Source organism: Dasypus novemcinctus, chromosome 1 (assembly GCF_030445035.2).
Source record: "Dasypus novemcinctus isolate mDasNov1 chromosome 1, mDasNov1.1.hap2, whole genome shotgun sequence".
Lineage (NCBI taxonomy): Eukaryota > Metazoa > Chordata > Mammalia > Cingulata > Dasypodidae > Dasypus > Dasypus novemcinctus.
In genome coordinates, this window is record NC_080673.1 from 95,240,142 (window position 1) to 95,259,089 (window position 18,948).

Sequence of the window (18,948 nt, forward strand, 5' to 3'; positions counted from 1 at the left end):
TGCCAGATGAGCCCTGAATCTCAGCAGAGTTGTAGCCAATACCTATTCTCCAGTTCATCAGACTCATCCAGCACAACTAACAAAAGATGATGATGGAAAATGCCCATTCAGAAAAACAGAGTATCTCCAACTTCAAGTAAGACAGTTCCTTTCACCTGTCCTGTAAGACCTAAGCCACCTCTTAATCTGAAGCAGAGCAGGCATCGCAAGCCCAAAGTCATCAAGATTGAGGAATGAACAAACATTAGAGGGAAATGCAACCATGGACCAAAGTAAACATTATTATTGTAGTAATGGGAGAAGTTGTAACATTGATGTGAAGATAGTGGTTACCAGAGGTTCTGAATGGAGGGGGAGGGAAGAATAGGTGGAACATGGGACATTTTTGGGGCATTGGAATTGTTCTGCATGATACTGCAACGATGGATATAGGTCTTTACACATTTTGTCAAAATCTATAAAATTGTTTAGTGCAAAATGTAAGCCATAATGTAAACTATAGACTATGGTTAGTAGTTGCAGCAGTTTGATATGGTTAAGAATTCCAAAAATAGATATTGGATTATGTTTGTAATCTGGTCTGTACTTGGGTGTGATTGAGTTATGACTGGGGTTTTGATTGGGTCATGTCATTAGGGCGTTTAGTCCCCACCTACCAAGGGGTGACGTGGGGACTCACAGATAAAAGGCATGGCAAAGGACAGCGTAGAGGGTTTTTGATGTTGGAGTTTGATGCTGAAGCTTTAAGCTGGAACCCTGGGATATATGTTCACAGAGGAAAGAGAAGCAAGCCTCAGGAAGAGAGGAACCCTGAGCCCAGGAAGAAGCAAGCTCTGGAAAGAAAGGAACCTTGAAACCAGAGAGAAGCAAGACCCTGGAAGGGAGGAACCCAGGAGGCTGAACCCTCATAGCTGTCGGCAGCCATCTTGCTCCACATGTGAAAATAGACTTTGGTGAGGGAAGTAATTTATGGTTTATGGCCTAGTACCTGTAAGCTCCTACCCCAAATAAATACCCTTTACAACAGTCAGCAGATTTCTGATATTTGCATCAGCACCTTTCGGCTGATAATACAGAAGCACTGCTTCAATATTTGTTCATCAATTGTAACAAATGTACCATACTAATATAAGATGCTATTAATAGTGGAAAATGTGAGAGGGGGAAGGTGTGGGGCATATGGAAGCCCCCTATAATTTTGATGTAACTTTTCTGTAATTTAAAACTTCCTTAAAAATAAAGCTAAAAAAAATAAAGTATCCCCTAAATAAGTTTTAAATAATTGAAATTACAATATGTTGAATAAGAAATGCAGGCTTTTCAAGAATACATATAAGTCAAATGTCACAAAGTTTAAAAGACTCATTAATTTTCTAAAACCTGTGTTTCATGGTCTGGCAAGTGATCATAAAACTACAGAGAGATATTGAAATAATGCATTATTTTCAATTTAAATGCTACTCAGTTGAAAAATTTCTAAACATTTTAGTTTGAAAGAGTTTTAAATTGACAAGTCAGTTGCAAAAATAATACAAACCCCACAAAGAGAGTTCCAAAACACACTCCCTCCTTTTGCTCAGATGCATCAATTTTTAACATCTTACCACCTTTGCCATATCATTGTCCTTTCAATCTATCTATGAACAATTTAAAATTCAGTTGACCATATCATATTCCTTGAATACATATTTCCACGTAAATTTCCTAACACCAATGATATTCACTTATGTATCCACCTTAAGTGCAGCTATCAAGTTCATGAAATGTTAAATTGATATAAAGCTTATATTGTTATATTCTGTATTACAATTTTTTCTTTCACCCCAATAATGTCCTTTTGAGCCTTTTCTCTTCTATTCTTAAGTCCCATCTAGGGTCATAAACTGCATTTATCTCTTTACTTTCTACTCTTACATTTTTTAAATTGTAGAAAAATTTATATAACATAAATCTTTCCATCCCAACCCCTTCCAAGGATACCATTTGGTGGGATTAATCACATTCACAATGTTTCACATCCTCAACAGCATCCATTATTAGAACTTTCTCTTTACCCCAAAGAGAAACCTTATACACATTCTGCATTAACTACCCATTCCCCCTGCCCCCTATGCCTGGTAACCTAAACACTACTTTCTATCTCTATGAGTTGCATACTTTCTGGTATTTTCTTTGTAGTTACTATGAGGCTTAAATTTAACATCTTCAATATACAGCAATCTCATTTGCTTTAAAGCCAACTGAACTTAAATAGCATAAACTATGTCCCTATTCCCCTCTGTCCCCCCCACCTTTATGTTGTTGTCACAAATTACGTATTTATACATAATGAGTCCCAAACCAATGACTTATCATTTACATTTTATGCATTTGCCTTTTAAAAGTAGAGTTAAAAAACAAAAATACAATAGTATTGGTGTTTATATTTACCCATGTTGTTAACTCTTACTGGAGATCTTTATTTCCTGCAGCCTCGATCTATTGTGTATTCTCCTTTGCTTGTAGGGCAGTTCTAGTGGGGACAAAGGTCCTCAGCTCTTGCTTATCTGGGAGAGTCTTAATCTTTCTCTCATCCTTCAGTTTTGAAACACATTTTTTCCAGATATAGAATTCTTGGTTGGCAAATTAGCTTTCAGCACTTTAAATATGTCATCCTACTGCCTTCTTGCCACTGTGGTTTCTAAAGAGAAAATGGCACTAAATCTTTTTTTTTTTAAGATTTATTTATTTTTCACCCCCTCTACCCTCCCCCCCACCTCCCACCCCTGCTGTTGTCTGCTTTCTGTGTCCATTCACTGTGTGTTCTTCTGTGTCTGCTTATATTCTCATTAGGCAGCTCTGGGAACTGATCCTGGGACCTTCCGGAGTGGAAGAGAGGCGATCATTCTCTTGTACCACCTCAGCTCTCTGTTCTGCTACAGTTCTTACTGTCTCTCCTCTGTGTCTCTCTTTGTTGCATCATCTTGCTGAGCCAGCTCTCCACATCAGCTGGTGCTCCTGTATAGGGCAGCACTCCTGCACAGGGTGGCTGGCACTTCTGCACGGGCCAGCACACCACATGGGCCAGCTCACTGCACTGGCCAGCTTGCCTTCATCAGGAGGCCATGGGCATCGAACTCTGGACCTCCTATATGGTAAATGGGAGCCCAACTGCTTGAGCCACATTCATTTTCTGGCACTTAATCTTACTGAAGCTTCCTTCATGTGATTCTTTCTTGTAGCTTTTAAAATTCTCTCTTTATCTTTGTGTTCAACAGTTTGATTATAATAGGGAATAGTGTAGGTCTATTGGGATTCATCCTGTTCAGAATTCACTGAGTATCTTGGATGTGTACATTTACATCTTCTGCCAAATTTGGGTTTTTTTCAGCCATTATTTTGTTGAATATTCTCTTTCTTCTCCTTCAGGGACTCTCACAATGCATATATTGGTCTACTTGGTGCTACACAGGTTCTGCAGGCTCTGATGACTTTTCTTCACTCTTTCCTCTTTCTGCTCAGATTGGATAATATCAGTGGTCTTATCTTCAAGTTCGCTGATTAATTCTTCAATGTGCTACTGAAGCCCTCTAAGAAATTTTCAATTTCTGTTCCTGTGGTCTTCAGCTCTGTTTGGTTGCTTTTCATAATTTCCATTTCTCTATTGATTTTTTTTTTGCTCATCTATCATTTTTTTTATTTCCTTTAGTTCTTTGTCCATGTTTTCCTTTAGTTCTTTGAGGATAATTAAGACCTTTTTATTCTTTAATTTTTTAAAGTTTTGCCTGGCATGTGCCAGGTCTGGTCCTCTTAATTGATGGTTTCTCTAATACATTAATCTTCTCCTTTGCCTTGGCTATTGCTTACTGTTTATTCATACGTTTTGTAATATTTTTTTGAAGCCTGGACATTTAAATGTGCTATTACTGCAATTTAGACTCAAAGGTAGCTGTTCCTTACGCTTGTATCCAGCTAGCTTGTATCATAAAAACTTATGAAAATTTTTATTGAATGCTAGGAGTTAATAAAATAAATAGATGAGAGAAGAAAAAGTGAAAAAGTACATACCTTTCCCAGTCTTTGCAGACTGACCAGTAGGAGTATACTCCTTCAGGGCTTATCCATGCAACATATTTAGAGAATAGCTTTAGCTAAAGTGTAGGGCCCTCCCTGATCCATTCTGAGCATGCTTTCATAAAGCTTCTTATCTTGGGCTTGCATGTCTGGCCCCAGGAATTCAGATATGAATGTTCCCTCTTCTCTAGGAAACAGTTTCCTCCTTTTCCTGGGTACTGTACTGTATGTCCTACAGAGAGTAATCCCTTGCCCCAGGCAAGTGCTCTCTCACAGTACTCGCAGGAGAGCTAGCAACAGCCTTCTCAATGCAGGTTAAGTTCTGGGGTAGAGAACCCTTGATGAGTGACTGATTCAGTCCCTCAGGCTTCCATGAGACAGAATGAGTCAGACATACAAGCTCCCAGTATGTGCATGAGGCTCCCTTAGGAACATGACCATGGATCTGTACTGGGAGTTCAGGCAGGCTCTGCACCAAACTGGTAAGGGGCTGGGGGATGGGCCAGCCAGGATGCCAAAACAGCCTACAACTTTTAAGTGGTCTTTCTCTTGGTTGGTGCTTGCCCTGTTATTGCAATCCTTTAACTGTTTTCTGGAGCTTTGAGAAAGATGTTTCTGTCATTTCTTGTAGGTTGTCCAAAGCTTCTGTTGGGGAGATGGAGCCCTGAGGCTTCTCACTCTACCACCGTGAAGGGCAGTTTTGCCTCTTTTGATGGGAAAATAAAAAGTACACACACACACACCAAGGGGAAGTGGGAACAGAATCCCCCACTAGCACAAATTATGCAGTTGAGATCCCTTCAAATGGAGTAATTGTAAGGGTTAGCATATCTCATGTGAAAAATAAGCCTAACCCTAGGAAAACTACCTCCATAATCATGGTATCTGCCCTACTAGGTATCTTTTGAATATACTTTAAAAGTTTCCTAAATTTCACCTCATGTCCTTCGGGAATCTTCCTAAATTCTACCTTATGACTTTACAATAACCAAGTAAAACTAGATTTGTCAGACTTCAGCGGTCTATTTCAGTATGTTTATAGGTACTGGGCTCTAGTCCTAAAACAATAGTTGCTGTGGATTACTCCATACTACTGCAGTACATTTCATGTACTGCAGAAGGACTCAGGAGTGAAGATTTACACTTCAACTAGCAAAACAGGTCTATGTGGTTAAAAAAAAAATAGATGGATTTGTAAAATAAAATTTCCATGGAGTCCTTTGGAGGTGGAAGTGGTGGAGAACTGAAACTTGTTTTTCCTTAAAAATAATGGAAGGATAGGAAATCGAAAGACACTAATATCATTATTTCAATTTTTAATGTCATTTAAGCTAGAAAGAACAGCACTAGAAAATACAGACCAGCCATATGCAATCTGGATTTCTAAAAATCTTGGCCTCCTAAACTTGATTCAGTTTGCAGAAATGAATAATTTTTTTTAAGACGTATTTACTTATTTATTTCTCTCCCCTTCCCCGCCTCCCCACCCCAGTTGTCTGTTCTCTGTGTCTATTTGCTGCATCTTCTTCTTTGTTCGCTTCTGTAGTCAGTGGCACAGGAATCATGTTTCTTTTTGTTGCGTCATTTTGTGTGTCAGCTCTCTCTGTGTACTGCGCTATTCCTGGGCAGGCTGCACTTTCTTTCGCACTGGGCAGCTCTCCTTACAGGGCGCATTCCTTGCACGTGGGGCTCCCCTACGTGGCGGACACCCCTGCGTGGCACGGCATTCCTTGCATGCATCAGCACTGCACATGGGCCAGCTCCACATGGGTCAAGGAGGCCCGGGGTTTTAACTATGGACCTCCCATATGGTAGACGGACACCCTAACCACTGGGCCAAGTCTGCTTCCCCAGAAATGAATAATTTTACTCTGGTTAAAAACAGACACACACACACACACACACACATACAGATGTGCACACAGACACATATTAGGAAACAGGGAGAAGTTAATAAAAATGAAATCACTTATTACACCCAAGTAAACAATCCATCATAAAATTCTAAGTTACCAATTTTATTTGCATTTGTTATTGAATACATAAGAAACATGATTAAACTCCCAAAACAAGCATAAGCTTATTGATTTAATGCTAAATATCTGAAAGACTGATTAATCTGAAAGGTACATCATGTGACCTGTACAGATATTTAACAGAGAAGAACAATAAGAAAATGAGGAGAGGGCACTCTTCATTACAATTGTGGGTAAACTGAACTTGTCAATCCTCAGACTGGATGGAAACTACATGGTTCAAACGTTTTGAAGTTTCTGAAGCTTCAGGAAGATAAAGTACAGACATAGGAATAGTTATTTTATCATTAACTGCAATTTCCCTTGAGACTACAATGGGAATAACTGAAGTTAAAAGTTTCTTTTTCTGCTCTCACCTTGCTTGTTCACACTTCATACCATCACTGGCATAAAACAGTATTTGCAGGAGAACACAAGGTACAGGTACAGAATTTCAATACCTAAGTTGCAGTAAGTATGTAGGCACTAATCAGAGCATTTAAGTCATCATTCTTCCACTTTTTCATCCTGATAGAGTTTTTGTTTTCCCATCTTGTGATAACACTAACACTGAAAGCATGACTCTAAGAGATGTAAACAACAAGGGATGACTCTCAAATACCCAAACAAGTCTTATGCTTTCTGGGCCTCCAGTCACTCCTCCTTTCAGGATTTCTCCCTTGTTTCCCCACATCTTGGGCTCATCCACTGAGATCCTCACCCACTTTCCAAGGTTCAGTTAAAACTTCACCTATTCCGTAAATTCTTTCCTCCTCACCTTCAGCTAGAAGGGTTGGCCACCTCTTCCTCTGGACTTTCCTTTCCTTTGTTTGGACTTTTATTAGGGCACTCACTCCAATTACAGCTTACTTGTGGGTTTCTTCTATCTCTTATGACATCTTAGTGCCCCATCAAGCTCTCCTTCCTCTGCTTATTCCTTAAATGTTGATTTCTTCAGAGGTCTGGCCTAGATCCTTTTCTTCTCAACATTCATTGATTTATTCATTCTATTCAATAGGTAACTATTCAAGGCACTGCTCTGAGTACTAGGTATATATCAGGTGAACAGGATAGTCTGGGTTCCTTCATGAGTGCATTTTATTCAAACGAATAAGTAAACAAAAAAGACAATTTCAGATTAAGAAATGCTATGAAGGAAATAAAACTGGGTGAGGGACAGAAACAAGACTATTTACTAGAGCAGTCAAGGAAAGACTGAAGAGTTGACATCCATATGGGCTGAACCAAAAAGTCAGTGATAGGATAAGCTGGGGAAAGAATGTTCTAGTCAGAGGGAACAGAAAGTACAAAAGCACTGAAGCATAAATAGGCTTGGCATATCTGAGGAACAGAGAAACAGGTCTGGTTGGTTTCCAGAGAGAGAGGTAGTGATTTAAGATATGTAAAGGAGAGGTAAAGGTGAAGTGTTTGGATTACTATGTTAAATTCAACAGGAAGTCATCAGAGCATTATATATACAGTGGTAACATGCTCTGATTTGGACCTTTTAAAAGATCACTCTGGTAGTTATATGGAGAATGAACTGAAGGTATCAAGAGTAGATGTAAGAAGCTGAGAAAATGTAGTAATCCAAGAGAGAATGTGATGCCTGGACTAGAGTGATAGCAGTGGAGATGGAGAGAAGTGTATGGATTTAGATCTATTTTGGTAGTACAATTTGGTACAATACAACTTGGTAATGAATTGGATGTGGGAGAATGAATGAAAGGAAAGAAAGAAAAAAACCTGGATTTTTTCACTTGAGCCATAGGGTAGAAAATAGTGCCATTTACTGAGAACAGTGAATGGGGAGTAAAATCATGATTGGTGGGGAAACTTATAAGTTCTAGTTTAAACAAGCAAGTTTGAGATGTATATTATATATGCAGCAGGCAGTTGGATATAAAAGACAAGAATTCAGGTAAGAGGTCTAAGCTGGAAATAACTTTGTCATCAGGTCATCAATGTTACTTAAAGCCAAAAAACCTGATGACATCATTTCATGAGTAAGGACAGTTCAGGGCCTGGAAAACTCTAGACTTTAGACGTTGCAAAGAGGGTACAAGTCAGTAAGATATTCCAAGAGATACCCAGAGAGGTTGTGAGAGAACCATTTGCTTGATGACCTATTTTGCTCCCATGAACAAGTAAGCTGATCAATCGCAGATCTCTAATATTAGTCCTGAGAACAGTTTCTGATTAGAATTTTTTAGCCATTTTATTGAGATATATTCACATACCATACAATCCATTCAAGGTGTACAATCACTTGCTTTTAGTTTACTCACAGAGTTGTGTATTCATTGTCACAAGCAATTTTAGAACATTTTCATTACTACAAAAAGAGAAAATCCCTAACCCTTAGCAGTCACCTCTCAATCCTTCTATCCTTCCCCAGCCCTACACAATCACTAATCTAATTGTCTCTATAGGTTTATTTATATTTACATTTTATACAAATGGAATCATGTCACATATAGTACTTTCTGTGTGGATTCTTTCACTTAGCATAATGGGTTTTAAAAAAAATTATTGTATTTTTTTTTTAATTAGAGAAGTTGTAGGTTTACAATAAAAGTCAAGTAACTTTCCCATTTATCACCCTATTGTTGACATTTGCATTGGTGTGGTACCTTTGTTACAATTTTATGAAAGAATATTCAAATATTGCTGTTAACTATAGTCCATGGTTTGTATTAGGTATAATTTTTCCCATATACCACCCTATTATTAACACCTTGTAATAGTGACACACATTAGTTACAGCTCATGAAAGAACACACTTAGATTTGTACTATTAACCACAGTTATCATCGACCACAGGGTTCACTGTGTTATCAGTCCCATGTTTTACCCTCTAGCTTTCCTTCTAGTAATATACTTGACCCAAAACTTCCACTTTCAACCACATTCACAAACATTTCGGCACAGCTAATCATACTCACAATAATGTGCCATCATCACCTCTATCCATTTTCAAACATTTACCATCAACCTAAATAGAAATTCTGCACAAATTAAGCATTAGCTCCCTATTCTCTACCTTCATTCTATCTTCTGGTAATCTATATTTTAGATTCTAACTCTATGAGTTTGCTTATTATAATTAGTTCATATTAGTAAGAACATACAATATTTGTCCTTTTGTGTCTGGTTTATTTCACTCAACACAATGTCCTCAAACTTCACTGTGTTCTTGTTTTCATTCATCTAGAGATATTTACTGATTTCTTTTGCAATTTCTTTTCTGTCACACTTAAAAGTATGTTGTTTAACCTCCATATATTTGTGAATTTTCCAGTTCTCAATCTGTTACTGATTTCCACCTTTATTCCATTATGGTCAGAGAAAGTGCTTTGTATAATCTCAACCTTTTAAAATTTGTTTAGACTTGTTTTGTGACCCAACCTGTGGTCCATCCTGTAGAATGACCCAGGAGCACTTGAAAAGAACATATATCATGCTGTTTGGGGGTGCAATGTTCTGTATATATGTTAGGTCTATTTCCTATATCTTATTATTCAAGTTCTTTGTTTCCTTATTGATTCTGTCTAGATGTTCTATCTATCTATGAGAATAGTATACTGAAGTTTCCAACTATAATGTAGACACATCGATTACTCTCTTCAATTTTGCCAGTGTTTTGCCTCATATATTTTGAAGCACCCAAATTAGGTTTATAAATATTATGATTGCTATTTCTTCTGGTGAATTACCCTTTTATTAACATATAATGTCCTTCTTTGTCTCATAACATTTTTGCATTTAAATTCTATTTTGTCCAATATTAGTTTTGCTACCCCAGCTCACTTTTGGTTACTCTTGGTGTGGAATATTTTCTTCCAAACTTCATTTTCAACCTATTTATGTCTTTGTATCCAAAGTGAATCTCTTGTAGATAGTATATAGATAGATCACACTTAAAAAAAAAATCCATTCTGCTAATCTATGTCTTTTGAGGGAGAGTTTAATTCACTAACATTCAATGCTATTACTGTAAAGGCAGTACTTACATCAATCATTTTATCCTTCCTACACTCCAATCCTCTTTCCTTCCTGTCTTTTCCTTTTCAACCAACAGCACTCCCTTTAATATTTCTTACAGGGCGAGTCTCTTGTTGACAAACTGTCTCAGTTTCTGTTTATCTGAGAATATTTTAAAGGTTTTTTTTTTTTTAGGAGGTACCAGGTATTGAACCCAAGACCTCATACATGGAAGGAGGTGTTCAACCACTGAGCAATACCTGTTCTCCCTTCCTCTTCATTTTTTAAAAAGATTTTATTTATTCCCCACCCACCCCCCATTGTTTGTGCTTGCTGTGTCCTTTCATGGTGTGTTTGTCTTCTTTTTAGGAGGCACCAGGAACCAAACCCAGGACCTCCCATGTGGGAGGGAGGTGCCCAATGGTTAAGCCAACTCAGCTTCCTGCTTGTTGAGTCTCTCAATGTGTTTCCTGGTTGTGTCTCTTTGTTGTGTCAACTTGTTGCGTCAGCTCACTGTCTTGCTTGTCTTCTTTAGGGGGCACTGAGAACTGAACCTGGGACTTCCCATGTGATAGGTGGGTGCCCAACTGCTTGATCCACATTTGCTTCTCCCTCTTTAATTCTGAAGGCCAGTTTTGCTGGATAAAGAATTCTTGGCTGCCAGTTTTTCTCTTTCAGTACCTTAAATATATCATATGTTTCCAGCTTCCATGGTTTTTGATGTGAACCTGACACTTAATCTGTGTTTCCCTTATATGTGACAAATCACTTTTCTATTGCTTTCTGGATTCTCTACCTTTTGCATTTGACACTGTCATTAGTAGGTCTACTAGTATTAATTCTGTTTGGAGCACTCTGTGCTTCTTGGACATGTATATTTATGACTTTCATAAGAGTTGGGAAATATTCATCCATTATTTCCTCAAATATTCTTTCTGCCCCTTTTCCCTTCTCTTCTCCTTCTGGGATACCCATGACACATATGTTTGTGGGCTTCATACTATCATTCAGTTTCCTGAGATCCTGCTCATTTTTTTTTTTCCATTCTCCTACCTGTTGTCTGTAAGACGTTGGAATATACTATCTTCTAGTTCACTGATTCTTTCTGCTGCCTGTTCAAATTTGCTGTTGTATGCCTCTAGTGTATTTTTAATATCTTCTGTTGTGCCTTTCATTCTGATAAATTCTGTTATTTCTTTTCATATTTTCAAATTCTTCTCTATGTTCACCCAGGGTCTTCTTAATATACTGTATTTTTTTAGTCATATTTTCCATCTCCTTGACTAGTTGCTCCAAATTCTGTGTTTCCTCTTAATGTTTAATGTGTTCCTTTAACTGGGCCATATCTTCCTGTTTCTTAGTATGACTTGGTAATTTTTTCTGCCAATGTCTAGACATCTGATTAACTTCATGAGTTTATTCTGAAGGTCAGTTTCTCTATCTTGCCTAGGGTTTTGTTGTTGATTGGCTTTTCATTAAGGCTCTTCTTTAATACTTGGTTCAACTTATTCTAGACCATTAGAATTGCCTGTGTTTAACTGATCAGATTTATTCAGCTCTTCCTCATCTGATTCTTGCCCTGATTATATGGTATAATTTTAAAGATAGCTCTGTTTGTCCAACTGTTTTACCCCAGGAGAAAACTTCCTTTCTTCTGTTTCTTCTTAGGGGATCTTTATCTGTTTTGTTTTGTTTGCCACTATAGTGGTTTTTTGTTTTTGTTGTTATTGTTTTTTGTTGTTGTTTTGGTTTTTATTCTTTTTTCCTTGCTGCTAGTTGCTTTTTTATTGGATGGCAAATTCTGGGAGGAGAGTCATCCCAGAGAGCACTTTTCTAAGTCAGAATTTCCCAAATAAAACAGGGCCAGGGACATACAAAAGGGAACAGACCAGTTCCAAAGGGCCTGGGGAGAGGATCAGTAAAGGTATCAAAAAACCTTTCTGTCCGCTCTTTGAGGCTACATTTTCCTGGCCTGTCCAGCAGATGGCAATCTTCAGAAAACTGTTCCCTTAGCTGGCAGTGTGTGTCTTCAAACCTCTACTGGCTCCACCTCTGTCAGGGGCAGGTTTGAAACAATGGCCTCAGCAGTCCCTGTCTGAGCTGTGTTAAAACAGCATTTCAAAATGGGGCCCTGGGATCTAAATTCACTAATCAAAAGCTGTCATCATTATGTGTCTGTGCCCCTCACTCTATTTTGGGGAGGAGGGCTTCTATGTCCCTCTCCATTCACAGTTGTCAGCCAGGGACTAGACCTGAGGCAGTTTACTTCAAGAGTGGGGGATGGGCACCTGCAGCCACTATAGAGCCTGTTAGTCCCAGTTCATAGCTTTGTTTTGGTTTTACCACGGTTTCTCAGTCTCTTTGTCCTGCCATTCCCTGGATGCTGTACAGTGCTCCCCTGGCCACCAGAGTTCCAAAAGAGTAGTTTCAGACAGTCTCTGGAGGAGGAGTGAATCCCTGAGTTCCCTACTTTGGGGGTACCATCTTCCCTGGAAGTTCTTTCTCCCAATTAGAACTTGCATTTGTCTGCTTTTCATTTTTCCTTCAATGTTCCACAGGCACCTCAAACTTAACATATCCCAAATTGAATTAATTGTCTTTCCCTCCATTCCTGTATTCCTATCCTCTCCTGTAGATTCTCTATCAGAGTGAGTGGTACTATCATCTATCCCAGTGCTTAAGAAGAAACTTTGGATACTTAGTTCTTCCCCCTTAGAAATATCTAACCAATCATCAAGTATTATTAATTTTACCTTCTTACTACTGGAATCCACCAATTATCCAAGTCCTCACTCATACTCCTATGGCTCATACTTACATCTGGTGCCTTGATTATTGACACAGACCCCTAAACTGACTTCCTGCCTCTAGCCTTGCTCATTTTCAAACTGTATGCTAAAGCCCAATTCTGACTACAGTCACTCCTCTATTTACAACCCTTCAATAGATACTCTTAGCTCTCAGTAAAAAAAAAAACACACCCCTTAATATGATCAATCCTAAGGCCCTCAGGATCTAGCCCAGGCTTTTTCTTCAACCTTTGCTCTCATGCCACTTGCCCTAGACCCATATTCATATTTTACAATTTATAGTTCCTTTAACACATCACATTTCTCTTTCTCCTGAGCTTTCACACATGCTGATCTCTTTGCTTGTAATACACCTTCCCATTCCTCTCCTCTTTACCCTTTCCACTCTGAACAAATTAACTTTTCCTTAGTCTCTCCAAGTCTTAGTATAGATGATACTTTGCAATAAATTCTGTCACCCACTACAATATACTTCGACTCTAACTACCTGGAGTTAGGTAAGACTCCACAAGTTAAGGGTTTGACCCTCTACAAGGCTGCCCTTCATAAACCAGCTGTAATTTCAGAGTTTCCATCATCTTCTTAAGTTTGATAATTCACTCAAATAACTCAGATCTCAAAAAAGTACTGCACTTAACAACTAATTCTATTATAACAAAAGAATACAAATAAGAGGTGCATAGGGTAAGGTCTGAGAGAGTCTCAAATACAAAGTTTCCAAATCTCTCCCCATGGAGTCAACATTTCAGCCTCCTGGCACAACACTGTGTATTAACAATCAGGGAAGCATTCAGAAGCTTTAGTGTCCAGGGTTTTCATTGACGTCTCTTTATATAGGCACTGCTTGATAGAATCAATGCCCAGGAGGCTCAATTCAATCCCCAGTCCCATTCCCTCCTAGTCCAGCTGATACGACACATGGTTCAAAACCCCAACATCCTAGAAACTTGATTATTCTTTCTGATGTGGCCAGTCATCCACCCTAAGAATATGGTAATCTCTTATTACCACATTTAGAGTAATCTCACCCTAAATTATCAGAGAGTGGTATGGAGCCAACTAAGACATTTCCATCATGAGAAATTTCAAAGATTTAGAAATTACTACTCCATCTCCACCCAGCCCAGCAAAAGCCAGTTGGTACAAAGGCTAGACCTCTTTTCTGAGGTGAAATTCCTCCTATGTATATTCTTTTTCTGGGAAATCTTGAAGGGTCTTCCAAGACAGGGTGGGGTGGAGTGGGTGTTAGATGCTCTCCAGGATGTTCCAAGAGACTAATGTCTTCCATTATATCTCTCAACCCACTGTATTGTATTTGTCTACTTTCTTATCTAGTAGACTTAAGCTCCTTGCAGGCTAAAAGATGTGCATTGTGTCATAGTCATAACTGCAATACTTAACTCAGTATCTAACAGAAAGTAAACAATATCTGTTGAATTAATGGATGTCTCTGTATATGCATATTTTCTCCTACTGGTATACAGGAATCCTGAAATCAGCACTTACCAATTGTTCTTTTTAATTAAGTAGATATTTATAATAATTTATGGAAGAAAGAATGAAATTAATTCCACTGACTAAGAGCAAAAAAACTGGGTTACACACAATACTTCTATAAAGAGGAAAAGTACTGTCAAGGGTAGATAAGACACCACCTAGGAAAAATTAAAACTAATTATTGAGTTAGCAACTGAAGTGTAAAGCCTCTTCCCAAATACGTTTATTTTCAACCCAGGTCGCAACACTAAAAATCAAATCTCAAAAATTACTTTGAATATAGTATGAAGGATTCAAAATTTAATTTATAGCTCATTGGACGAAAGTTCAAGACTTCACATTGGACTTTGGAGCCTGAAAGTCCCCTCATGAACCACATGTTACCACTAGCAAGTCTTGCTTTTCTGGTTATTTCTTAATTCCCTTGGGGCAAGTTCCATGTCTTTTTTATCTTCCTTCTCCTATCTCAAGGCCTAGCAAAATGTAATATGTCAGAAATGGGTTGTCTTTTACAATGGGGATTTATTAACTTATAAGCTTACAGCTCCAAGGCCATATATGTCCAAATCAAGGCTTTATCAAGTGATGCTTTTTTCCCCAAAGAACAGCTGCTGGTGATTGGGGACTCCCCTGTCATATGGCAAAGCACATGGAGATGTCTGCTGGTCTCTCTTCTCTTTCATTGTTTCATTGTTTCAGTTTCTGGCTTCCTCTGGTTTTCTGTCTGTCTCTCCATATTCATCCCATTTAAAAAGTACTCCAGCAAGAGGATTAAGAACCCCCTCAAGTCACACTTTACTGAAGTAACCTAATCAAAAGGTCCCATCTACAACAGGTCCACATTCATAGGAATGGATTAACTCTAAGGACATGATTTTTTGGGGGCTCCATAAAAGCCTCAAAGTACCATAAAAGGTACACAGGAGGTACTCAAAAATTGCCTGATGGTTGAATGAAAATAGAACAGGTATTATTCTTGATAGATTCTGCTCTAAAACTAACTTGAAATGCCAGTAAAACATCTGTAGCTAAATATTATATGCTAACTACAGAAAGAAAATATCAGCATTTTGGTATATTCAGATTATTATAAATAAATTCTAAATTTTGTTTCTGTTTAAAATAGTTATTTCATAGCTAGCTGTAAGTTTTAAATTTCTGAATTTTCTTTAAGACATCCACTATGAATATGGCTTAACTACAGAAGAGTAAAATCATAGGTTTTAAACCCATAAAGAATCATAACAAAAATATGGGAAAAATGTGCCATCCGATTTCTATTCTGTTCCCATTGTGGCAAAGTGACCAGGAATGAAAAGTGCTGGTAGTCACAACCACTTGCGTAAGAATTGTCTATGGCTGCTTTTACACTACAGTGTCAGAGCTGAGTAATTGTACCTGAGACCATACGGCCTGCAAAGCCAAAAATATTTACCATCTGACCCTTACAGAAACAGTGTGCCAAATACTGCCATTGATGGTTGGACAGATAGTTTTTTTTCATCTTCCTTCTTTTTTGTCTTCCTCTTTTACCATAACTACTGTTGACTGTCTTTATTTTTTACTTAAAATGCTCAAAAAACTCTCGATTTCATTGTGAATTACTGATCCTAAGACAGTCTTTTTATTATATGTAATATTTTAATATTTAATTTTTGCATCTAAACGACAATGTTCTCAATTATTTAAGGTATATTGCTGAGTTTTGGCTAGAGATGAAAATTTATTTAAAACTTAATTTCTGGTAGGTATCTATGTGTTGAACTATAGAGGCATAACATTCAAGAAAGAGCCGGGTGCAGACTTCAGATGTAGCACATACACTGGACAGTATATAAAATGCTCTCTAGACAGGAAGAATCAAAGACTGAAACCCTGCTTCTTTGCAGTGACTTCTCAATCCTGCCTAGACAAGACATATTATAGCACATATTATTTTTTCAATTATGTTCTTACAGTCATTGAATAGGTAGTTTAATTAGTAAGAATCCATATTTTATTCCCATGGAATTTAATGAAGGTTTTTGTTTTGTTTTTTTCCATTATGGATTTCAAAAGTAAGTTGTTAGAAGTGAACCATGTAAACCAGGGGCTTGAATTAATAAGTACAGAGTATTTAGATCTCTAGCCTTGGAAGTCGTTCCAGCTGACTATTTACTGTCAAGGTCCAAAGTAGGTGGGCTCTGCACTTGGCTCAGTCAGAGCTCCTCAGTCAAGACAGGTGATTTCAACCAGACAAGGCTGAAGATTCATTTTGATCCAGCAACGTGGCATTACATTTGACTCATCCTAGAACAAATTCAAACTTGAAATGCTATTAAACTGACACAAACTTAAGTATACTGCTAAGCAAACTCAAGCTTAACTTGGAGGTATAATTAATATATTAGTTATATTGGCTTATAACCCTAGTTATGTAACACAAAGCTGAAATGAATATCAAAGTGAATATATATAAACAAAATGCATGCAGGCATTTATCCCAGTTTACTCAGTTTTGCTGGAGGGGTCCTCACCATAACATACATATGAGGAATATATGAGGTATCTAGTTGTAATTTATTAAATACTGTTAAAAGAAATAAAATAAAATATAGTAGCTATGGCAAGGAGATTTACAATGGGTCAGGAGGTCATTCTGGAGATTACTCTTACACAGGTCTTAGCCAGATATTATAAACTGCCAAAGTATGTAAAGCTTTGAGCAACGACATTCCTCAAAACTCTAAGGACACAAGGACATCCAGATAAGAACTCAGTTAACTATCTAACCTGAAGAACAACTGAATACCCCAACCTCAAACACCTTGTTTAATCCTCTTTTCCTTTAAAAACCCTTGCTTAGGAATGCCATGATAGGCTATGATTTGGGTAACTGTTTGAAGCTGTGCTCCCTGAATTGCAATTTCTAAGACCCCAAATAAATGCCTTTATTGCCTTGAGCTTAATTTGTTATTTCTTGGTTGACAATACCAAATTTGGTTAAACTGGCATGTTCTTTGATTGTTTTCCAGCAGATGTTAAAATTTAATAGCTTTATCCCTTTATTCCCATTTCACTCTAAAACACTTATCACTATTTGAATTTAAGATCACATTTGCTGACAATTCAGTTCTTTGGTAGAAGGAGACTGGTTTTAATTGGTACCAAGTTTCCTGCTGTTTCCTCTTTGTTATGGCAGGTCACCATGTCAAAAAGCAGGAAGACACTGAAGAACAGAATTAATGTTAAATTAATTCCAAACTTTGAAATTAATTGGAAGCATTTCCTACTTATCACTGTGCCTTCAACTGATCCTATTTTATTCTTCTTTTTTATCCCATAAACTACTGAACAAAGCTGGGCCTTCTCAGCAACTTTTCTATGATTGGAAAATATTTAAGAATCAAAAAAGATTAAGTGGTAAATTTAAAAAATATGTTAGTTTTTTAACATGTTGCATATAACAGTTAATCAATTCTCCATGTGTCCATTATATTTCACTTAAAGGCAAGAAAAATGATTGGATGATAAAAGAAGTAATTGAGAAAACCAGAGTTTTCCAATTTGAGAAACTGATTCTTCAGAGGTCTCAAAATGTAAGTAGGAGGAATATGTTGGAGAATCCTGATTAAGGCTAGCCAAAGATTGTTCACAAATGGATTATCTTGTACCAGTTCCTACCTAAACAAAAAAGCATATGAAAATATTCAAATACTTCAGAAGAGCAAGCAAATTAAATTTTGTTTCTAGCACCATGAACTTTATTCTGTTATTCCTAAGAAGGTATTTATAATTACTTCCACAGCAGAAAAGGTTAACTTAAGAGGATTAATAGGTGGACTCTTCCCCCTCTGAAACTACAGAAATACAGAGTTGGTATCATGACTAATTATTTCAGTTCCTTCTTATGTTCCCCTAATATATACACTAAAAGTTAAGCAATGGCCAAAACAAACTGAATGCTACTCTCCATTTGTCTTTCAAAATTCTCTCCTCTTTTCTTCAGCATACCTGAGGGACTATGCAATATAGATCTTGTTTAGAATCTGTCGATTAATCTGGATGCACCAAACAGAACACCTGTGGGTAGCAGGATTGTTCTCTTATCTACCTTCCCATTTGGAAGGGGCTCACTTTAACCATGAGGACTCAATTTCATAAACTGGTAGAGATCACTGGGGAGAGGGTCTCAATGGGATGCAACCCTCATCCATTTGGGTGGGCTGAAGTAGGAAGTCAGACACAACCAAACTATGAGCCTGGACTACCTGGACTAGAAGGGCAGGACAAGTGAAAGAGAGATTTTAAACAAATCTTTTTTTAAACTTTTAAGTAATATGTTCAAGGAGTAGAAAAATGTTTTATAGTGATAATGTTCTAAATGTCCTACTAAGAGAAGGTTTTGAACAGACTAAGACTATCCTACCTTTGTGAGGGAAAGTAAATCAACCGTCCATGTGTAGGAGACCAGGGGTGGTGGGGGGGTGGGGGTGGGAGGGGAAGGTGAAGGGGAGAGAAATTAAAAAAAAAAAAAGACTGTATGATACGGTAAGTAAATCCAATATAGCACCTATGGGGGAAAAAAATCTTCAATTGAAATAAGAAAA

General features: G+C 37.6%; 1 protein-coding gene and 1 non-coding gene across 3 annotated transcripts in view; both read right to left on the bottom strand.

Annotated features, from left to right (window-relative positions):
- The window catches only part of TET2 (tet methylcytosine dioxygenase 2), a 131,344-nt gene that overhangs the window by 57,651 nt on the left and 54,745 nt on the right, over window positions 1–18,948 (bottom strand). The gene's annotated exons all lie outside the window — the stretch shown is intronic.
- Window positions 4,798–4,958, bottom strand: LOC111759922 (U1 spliceosomal RNA). Its single transcript, XR_002793759.2, has one exon. It is a non-coding gene; the product is annotated as a U1 spliceosomal RNA (small nuclear RNA).